The following is a 9,848-nucleotide window of genomic DNA, read 5'->3' on the forward strand; positions in this document are numbered from 1 at the left end:
CAAAACATAGTCTCCATCAGATATGACAAATTTCGTTTTGAAAGTAAGAAATCTTATAAATCTGTTTTGAATACTCTCAAGGCGATTGATGACACTTTTTTGCCTAGGATTCCACACGACACTTGCAAAGTGTCACAACTGCTCTTGTGCAGGTCGCAATCAGCGAAATAATATCAGAGAAAATGACAAATCTATGTTCCTCAGACCTGTGAGCATTGATGAATTGTTTGAATTGAAAATTGAATCACAAATTTTGATGACAATACCAATATATTTATTACTGGACTCAATTCAACAGATATTATTGAAAAAACAGAAAGCTGCTTTGTGGAAACCAACAATTATTTTGCCATGAATGAGCTGACAATAAATGAATGGGTGGTACTATAGGGCCTTTCCAGTCATTAGCTGGGGCGCACCGGGTGCGCCCCATGAGCGTATCGCTCCAAATTTTGACCGTTCCAGTACGCAGAGTGTCAAGCTCCGGGTTTCCTTGCCCTCTCCCCTGAAGCACCCCTCGCATTTCTGAGGCTTCATTCACTGTCACTTGTGAAACGCCATATATAAAAATTTTGTTGATTAATAGAGAAACTGTAGAGTATAAGGATAAATGAATTGTAATATGTTAAGTAGTATATAGATAATATTTCAGGAAATATCTATATTCTTGGATGACTTCATTTGTTTTTGTTATTTCAATTTTATCTCTGATTTTGAAAGCATGAAGTAAGTTTGGAAAGAAAAATAACGACGAAACTGAATCATAAGAAAAAATTGATCATAAAAAGCATTCTTTATGATGACAATAATGATTCAAATATTAGAACCTTCAAGAATATTGAATTAAAAATATCGATCTTCACCTAAAGTTGCGATCACTATGAGTAGAAATAATTAATTAAAAATATTGAAATTGTATAGATTTCGGCCACGCATTGAAAAAAAGATAATGTATTGAAGTAAGCATCGAAATAGTTACAGCGAATCCTTGTAAAAATCGTTCGATGAACACATTTTCGAAGTTTATTCAACTCGAATAAAAAAATCACGAATGTTCACGAAACTCTGGTTATGATTGAAAAAGCAAAAGCATATTCGTAAGAATGTTTACCTTCTCTGAAAAGCAAACGAAACAAAACTGATGAAAAATCTGGAGTAGGATATTATTTGGAGTTGAATTGTATGAGTGGGGTTTGTCGAAGGAATATTTTCATAATCTGTCATTCTTCACATGAGAATCCGAGAACATTCTGGAAAACTTTTCGCAAGGCTAATAGTTCGAAGCATATCTATATTTTTGAATGAAAACATTGATTTTTGGTTATTTTTATTTCGTTACTGAGTTTCAAAACAGGAATTGTGCACAACGAGGAAAAGACTATGAAACTGAATCAGAAAAAAATTCATCAGAGAGAGCATCTTATATGATGAGAATAATGATTTAAATATTAGAACCTTCAAGAATATTGAATTAAAAATATCGATCTTCACCTCAAGTTGCGATCACTATGAGTAGAAATAATCGATTAAAAATATTGGAATTGTATAGATTTCAGCCACGCATTGAAAAAACGATAATGTATTGAAATAGGCATCGAAATAATTACAGCACTTCCTTGTACCAAACCTTCGATGAACTCATTTTCGAAGTTTATTCAACTCGAATGAAGAAATCACGAATATTCACGAAACTCTGGTGATGATTGAGAAGACAAAAGCTTATTCGTAAAGTATATCTTCGTGTATTTTGATTTTTAGCCTGTGAAGATGTCAATAAATTTGACGAAACGTCGGCAAATGAATTGAGTTTGTTTTTTTGCTCTTTGTTCCACGTAGCCAACAAAATACACGAAGATATACTTAATTATTGGAACAATTAATTGAACCACCTCTATTGGATTGGTTTCCACATACTTATTCGTAAAAATATTCACCTCCTCTGAAAAGAACACGAAGCAAAACTGAAGTAGAATATTATATGGAGTTGAATTGTATGAGTGGGGTTTGTCGAAGGAATGTTTTCATTATCTGTCATTCTTCTCATGAGATTCCGAGAATATTCTGGAAAACTCTTCAAGAGGCTAATAAATCCAAACATATCTATATTTTTGAATAAAAACATTGATTTTTGGTTATGAGTGAGTTTCAAAACAGGAATTATGCACAACGAGGAAAAGACTACGAAACTGAATCAGAAAAAAATTCATCAGAGAGAGCATCTTATATGATGAGTCTGAAGATTAAAATATACAAAATTCAAGAAGATAAGATTGAAGATATTGAATTTCACCTTGAGTTGTGAGCACTATATCGATTAAAAATAAATCGAAAATATTGAAATTGAATAGACTATATTAACGCGTTCAAAATTAAATGATAATATATAAGAGTAGGAATCGAAATACTTACATCAAATCCTTGTACCAATCATTCGATAAACTCATTTTTAAGGCTTATTTATTTCAAATGAAAAAGTCACGAATATTCAAAAAACACTGATAATTGATTAATGGAAAGGCACAGGCTTATTTGTAGAAATATCCACCCCGTCTGAAGAACGCACGAAACACAACTGAAGATGAATTAGAAAGTAGACGTTATATCGAGTTGAATGGTAGGGGTGAGGTATTTCGGGGCAACGTAATCATTATCTATAAAATTTTACCTAAGACTTCCACAACATTCTAGATAACTCTTCAAAGGGCCAATATCTCAGGAAATATCTATATTCTTTGATGACTTCATTTGTTTTGTTATTTCAATTCCATCTCTGATTTTGAAAGCATGAAGTAACTTCAAAGAGGAAAAAAACTACGAAACTGAATCATAAAAAAAATTCATCATAAACAGCATCCTATATGATGACAAAAATGATTTGAATATCTGAACATTCAAGAATATTGAATTGAAAATATCGATCTTCACCTCAAGTTGCGATCACAATGAGTTGAAAAAATTGATTGAAAATATTGGAATTTGTATAGATTTCAGCCACGCATTGAAAAAACGATAATGCATTGAAGAAGGCATCGAAATAGTTACAGCAAATCCTTGTACCAATCCTTCGATGAACTCATTTTCGAAGTTTATTCAACTCGAGTGAAAAAATCACAAATATTCACGAAACTCTGGTGATGATTGAAAAGACAAAAGCTTATTCGTAAAAATAATCACCTCCTCTGAAGTGCACACGAAGCAAAACTGAAGTAAGATATTATATGGAGTTTAATTGTATTAGCGGGGTTTTTCGAGGAATTGTTTTCATTATCTGTCATTCTTCTCATGAGAATCCGAGAACATTCCGGACAACATTCTGGAAAACTTTTCGCAAGGCTAATAGTTCGGAACATATCTATATTTTTGAATGAAAACATTGATTTTTGGTTATTTTTATTTCGTAACTGAGTTTCAAAACAGGAATTATGCAAAACGAGGAAAATACTACGAAACTGAATCAGAGAAAAATTCACCCGAAAGAGTATCCTATATGATGAGTCTAAAGATTAAAATATACAAATTTCAAGAAGATAAGATTGAAGATATTGAATATCACCGTGAGTTGTGAGCACTATATTTATTAAAAATAAATCGAAATTATTGAAATTGAATAGACTATATTAACGCGTTCAAAATTGAATGATAATATATTAGAGTAGGAATCGAAATACTTACATCAAATCCTTGTACCATTCATTCGATAAACTCATTTTTAAGGCTTATTTATTTCGAATGAAAAAGTCACGAATATTCACAAAACACTGATAATTGATGAAAAGGCACAGGCTTATTTGTAGAAATATCCACCTCGTCTGGTGAACGCACGAAACACAACTGAAGATGAAATAGAAAGTAGACGTTATATCGAAGTGAATGGTAGGGGTGAGGTATTTCTTAGCAACGTAGTCATTATCTATAGAGTTTCACCTAGGACTTCGAGAACATTCTAGATAACTTTTCAAAGGGCTGATAAATCAGGAAATGTCTTTTTTCTTGGATGACATTATTTGTTCTTGTTATTTCAATTCCATCTCTGATTTTGAAAGCATGAGGTAAGTTTGAAGAGGAAACTAACGACGAAACTGAATCATAAGAAAAAATTCATCAGAAAGAGCATCCTATATGATGAGAATAATGATTCATATATCAGAACCTTCAAGAATATTGAATTAAAAGTATTGATCTTCACCTCAAGTTGCGATCCAATATCTCAGGAAATATCTATATTCTTTGATGACTTCATTTGTTTTGTTATTTCAATTCCATCTCTGATTTTGAAAGCATGAAGTAACTTCAAAGAGGAAAAAAACTACGAAAATGAATTATAAAAAAAATTCATCATAAAGAGCATCCTATATGATGAGAAAAATGATTTGAATATCAGAACATTGAAGAATATTGAATTAAAAATATCGATCTTCACCTCAAGTTGCGATCACTATGAGAAGAAATAATTGATTGAAAATATTGGAATTTGTATGGATTTCAGCCACGCTTTGAGAAAACGATAATGAATTGAAGTAGGCATCGAAATAGTTACAGCAAATCTTTGTACCAATCCTTCGATGAACTCATTTTCGAAGTTTATTCAACTCGAATGAAAAAATCACGAATATTCACGAAACTCTGGTGATGATTGAAAGACAGAGACTAATCTTTTTCGAACACAAGATATCACCACCCGTCTTCCAGTTTTTTCACTATGAACATTACGTACCATGAAAAATACCAAAAAAAAGAATCAAACGCTTGAAACTAAGTTTGACGAAAGTTTCGTAAGATAAAAGTGTTCTTCATATTTTCTCTTATAATGCGACATTTTCGATTAATTTGATGTTGAAAAATTAAAAAGTATCTGTGAATTTTTAAAAATTGAGTACTTTGGCTGATTACAACTCTTTTTAGAAGATTTACAGATGTGTGGTTTCACCAGTAAACTAATAACCCAAATTGAGTTATTAGATCACCTAGCTCGTTATGAAAACTTGAAATTACTAAATCTATTCATCAGGGTCGAATCGAAAAAAATGGTATGGGAAAAAAGTGTTTTTTTACCTCAAGAATCTACTTATGAAATTATTGTACGAGTTAAAGTCTTACCCTGTATAGATTTAAAAAAATATGGAAAACTGCAAATTTCACACAATTCAACTATTCATTTTAGGCCTTAAATTGTTTCAAAAAAATTAGGAGTACCTATCCACTAATCCAACAGGCAAAAAAAGTTGAGGGCATACCGTTTGAGTCAAATAGAAAAGAATATGAAAAATATTGAAGAATTAGATTTCATTGAAATGATTCCTTTTCTTCGACAAAACTTACATCTTAAAAGAGTTCCGGTATGTTCCATTTTTGAATTTTACGCGATAAAATAATAAAAATGATTTGTGACGAAAACGAAAATACAAAAATTAGATGAAACTAGTATGGCCAGGAGATCTACCCTTATTGATAGATCTACCTCTATTGATAGATCTACCTTTTTTGGCAGAATAGTATAGCTAGGAGATCCACCTTGTAGGTAGATTCGCCTTCATGGACAGATTCGCCTTTTGTCCGTAGCTCGGGCCTACGGCCCTCGCGATTCGCCTTCCGACCGTAGCTCGGGCCTATGGCCCTCGTGATTCGCCTTTCGTCCGTAGCTCGGGCCTACGGCCCTCGAGATTCGCCTTTCGTCCGAAGCTCGGGCCTATGGCCCTCGCGCCTAATGATACGCGAATACTATACAATACTTAGTATCACACATAACATACAGCGTGCGATATATACAGGCATTGTCGCAAATTTCACGAAAGAATACAAATAATCTCATACACTGCTTTAAAATTGGCAAAAATCAGTTATATTCAGTTGGCAGAAGCCTTAAAACGGAAATTCCATGCATTCAATTCATCTTGAATAGAAACTTACAAAGTTCTTTCTCTACGATGAATCAAAAAACTAACCTGAAATGAGAATAACTGGCCAAAAGTCTATAAAAGTAGAATTTTTACGCAAAAAACACACCCTGCTATTGTATTCCAATAATCATTATATCATTCCACTCGAATAAGTTATTCGAAAACATTTTTCCTTCCATATGGAATGATTAAATACAATAATCAAAAAGCTTAAAAATTGGTCACAATCTGGTATATGGAATGGGAAAGAAGCCTTATTATAAAAATTTCAAGCATCATAATATTTAATTCAGTTTATTTTGAACAAAAATCTACAAAATCCCTTCATCTACGATAAGAAAAAAAAAATAACCTCAAATGACAAAAACTTGGCAAAAGTCTATATATATATAGAATTTTTACGTTAAAACTTACTCATAGATTGTGTTCCAATAATCTTTTTATCATCCCAATAAGCATTTTATTATTCCACTTGAATGAGTTATTTGAAAACATTTCTCCTATTATCTGGAATGAGTAAATATAATAATCCTTGTACACTAATCGAAAAGCTTAAAAATTGGCCAAAATCTGTCATATGGAATTGAAAAGAAGCCTTATTATGAAGATATCAAGTATTATAACATTTCATTCAGTTTATTTTGAACAAAAACCTACAGAGTCTCCCTCTACGATAATAGCAAAAAGCTTACCCTAAATGGGAGAACTTGACAAATGTCTATAAATATAGAATTTCAACGCAAAAACTCACTCATAGATTGTGTTTCAATAATCATTATATCATTCCAACTGAATAACTTACCTCAAAACATATTTTTCCATAAATCAAGCCTAAGAAAATCATCTCCGTACACTACCTAATTGCTTGAAAGTTGTCAGAAATCTGTTGTGTTCAGTTGAAAAGAATCGAAATAGATCCTTTGCTTTACATAGAAACTCTCCTGAACGAATTGCTTTAGAAACTTACTCTGAAGAACATTTTTTTTTACCAAATAACACTGTCCGAGAGATGATATTATACATTTCTTGATCTGATAAATTTATATATGCCTGAAAATAAATTTCAATTATAAAATATAGAATCTCCTGGTCGATTTTCTTTGCAGACTTACCCCCAAGAACCGTTTGTTATCCAGAAATGCTTATGTTCATACAAAAAGACTAAGGATGTTTCTCATTCTGTGAGTTTGCATGTAATTTAATCTGAAATACATTATGTACACTTGACAAATGGATCATATACTTCAAATAGAAACTCTTCTGAACCAATTGCTTAGAAGCTTACCCCTGAAGTAGCTTTTTTTATTTGAAATGAGACTTTCCGATAGATGATATTTGACATTTATGAATTTCATACATTTCTTGATATGATGAATTAATATGTGCCTGAAAAATGAGTATTATTAGTGACAAAATAAACTATCAGTTATTACATCCGATTTTGATACAAATTCACGTCCAAGAACTGTCTTTCATATCTGGAAATTCAATAATAACCTAACTTTCCGATTATGGGAAAAAATTCAACTGTGATGTGAGCTTCGAAGTGCTATCGAACGGGAAGAAATGTAGTAAATATATTAAATATTTCCTTTAATTTGAATAATAATTAAACCTCAAATATTTGCATCAATTTTTTCACGGTCTGTCAACAGTAAAATGAAACTTGCCTAAGGATCCCTCAACACTTTTACTCGAATGACAGGAAAACACGTTATAGGAATTGAAAAATTATGGAAATTTTAAAATTTTAATTCATTTTTAGCTGAATAGTGACCTCAACAGTCCTAATATAAATTTATTTTGGCAATTTCAACGCTAAAAATCACGAAATTACTGAAAATTTTCAGGGCCAAAACGAAGGTTATGAACGGTGCTTAACCGAGGTGGTTTCGTAATATCGAAAATTGCAAACTCACCTGTACATATTGAGCCGAAATATGGGTACCTGGAGATGCTACAGGCAATGGAGAATGATTCTCTAGCATTTATCTTCCCTATTATGGCATTATTCATATAATAATCGACTCGAGTTTCCGAAAACTGCAAAAACTCCTCTCGAAACGTCAGACGTGATCGAAATTACCTCTATGCTCTTGGAAATTAATTTATCAAATTTTCGTAGACGTCAAAAATTTTCAAAATTCTTACGCTTTTTTAGGTAATATCGTTCGGGCTCCGGGAAAAAAAAACAGGCCTATTTTAATTTCGGGTTCTTCGAGCTTAGTTCGACACCCATCCCGGCTCTCGAGCTACCTCGGATCTCTCAAGCTTATCAAATCAGTTTGGTACCTTTTCGCGAAAATCGTGAATTTCGCGATTTTCTCATGCAATTTTCGGACACTTCTAGACGGGGTAAAAATACGATCTAGGCATTTTCGGAAAGCTCGATTCTTAATCTTGCGTTCCATTTACCTCTCTACCAACCACGCGCCTTCGGCGCTCGCCATTTCAAATTTCCCATACCCTCCACCGACACTTCAACATGGCAAAAAATTTGATACGATTCAGTGATCATTTTTATCAACGTTATAGTATCAACTAGCACTGCCAGGAGATCCACCTTGTAGGTAGATTCACCTTTACTAGCAGATTCGCCTTTCGTCCGTAGCTCGGGCCTACGGCGCTCGCGATACGCCTTTTGTTCGTAGCTCGGGCCTACGGCCCTCGCAATTCGCCTTTCGTCCATAGTTCGATTCCCCTTTTATGAATATCTAGGCCAAAAACGTTTTTTTAAAAGTCCGATCGATTTAAAGCACCTCGTTCTGTGATCGCTGCCATTTCCGTCAAAACTGACGTTAACCTTTAAATCACACTCTGACATCGATTGTCAAAGTGCACTTACTCTTAATTTTCTCTGATAATCAATAGCAAATTATTTAATTTTGTGGAATGTCACTCGATTTTCAATAGACGTCAAAAATTTTCAAATTTCTTACGCTTTTTTAGGAAATTTCGTTCGGGCTCCGGGAAAAAGAACAGGCCTATTTTAATTTCGGGTCCTTCGAGCTTAGTTCGACACCCATACCGGCTCTCGAGCTACCGCGGATCCCTCAAGTTAATCAAATCAATTTGGTACCTTTTCGCGAAAATCGTGAATTTCGCGATTTTCTAATTCAATTTTCGGACACTTTTAGACGGGGTAAAAATACGATCTAGGCATTTTCGGAAAGCTCGATTCTTCCTCTAGCTATCCATGTACCGCTCTACCCGGCCACGCGCCTTCGGCGCTCGCCATTTCAAATTTCCCATACCCTCTCCCGACACTTCAACATGGCAAAAAATTTGATACGATTCAGTGATCATTTTTATCAACGTTATTATATTGACTAGCACGGCCAGGAGATCCACCTTGTAGGTAGATTCACCTTTACTGGCAGATTCGCCTTTCGTCCGTAGCTCGGGCCTACGGCCCTCGTAATACGCCTTTTGTTCGTAGCTCGGGCCTACGGCCCTCGCAATTCGCCTTTCGTCCATAGTTCGATTCCCCTTTTATAAATATCTAGGCCAAAAACGTTTTCTCAAAAGTCCGATCGATTTAAGGCACCTCGTTCTGTGATCGCTGCCAATTCCGTCAAAACTGACGTTAACCTTTAAATCACACTCTGACATCGATTGTCAAAGTGCACTAACACTTAATTTTCTCTGATAATCAATAGAAAATTATTTAATTTTGTGGAATGTCACTCGATTTTTAATAGACGTCAAAAATTTTCAAATTTCTTACGCTTTTTTAGGAAATTTCGTTCGGGCTCCGGGAAAAAGAACAGGCCTATTTTAATTTCGGGTCCTTCGTGCTTAGTTCGACACCCATACCGGCTCTCGAGCTACCGCGGATCCCTCAAGTTAATCAAATCAATTTGGTACCTTTTCGCGAAAATCGTGAATTTCGCGATTTTCTAACGCAATTTTCGGACACTTTTAGACGGGGTAAAAATACGATCTAGGCAT

The 9,848-nt window shown here is 33.9% G+C and overlaps 1 long non-coding RNA gene across 1 annotated transcript; it reads right to left on the reverse strand.

Moving 5' to 3' along the window:
• Nucleotides 1-7,054: 7,054 nt before the first annotated feature.
• On the reverse strand, nucleotides 7,055-7,452 carry LOC123318007. The gene is made up of 3 exons (XR_006538239.1): nucleotides 7,395-7,452; nucleotides 7,183-7,283; nucleotides 7,055-7,100 (listed from the first exon to the last, which is right to left on the reverse strand). It is a non-coding gene; the product is annotated as an uncharacterized LOC123318007 (long non-coding RNA).
• Between the last annotated feature and the right edge of the window lie 2,396 nt (nucleotides 7,453-9,848).

Source organism: Coccinella septempunctata, chromosome 7 (assembly GCF_907165205.1).
Source record: "Coccinella septempunctata chromosome 7, icCocSept1.1, whole genome shotgun sequence".
Classification (NCBI taxonomy): domain Eukaryota; kingdom Metazoa; phylum Arthropoda; class Insecta; order Coleoptera; family Coccinellidae; genus Coccinella; species Coccinella septempunctata.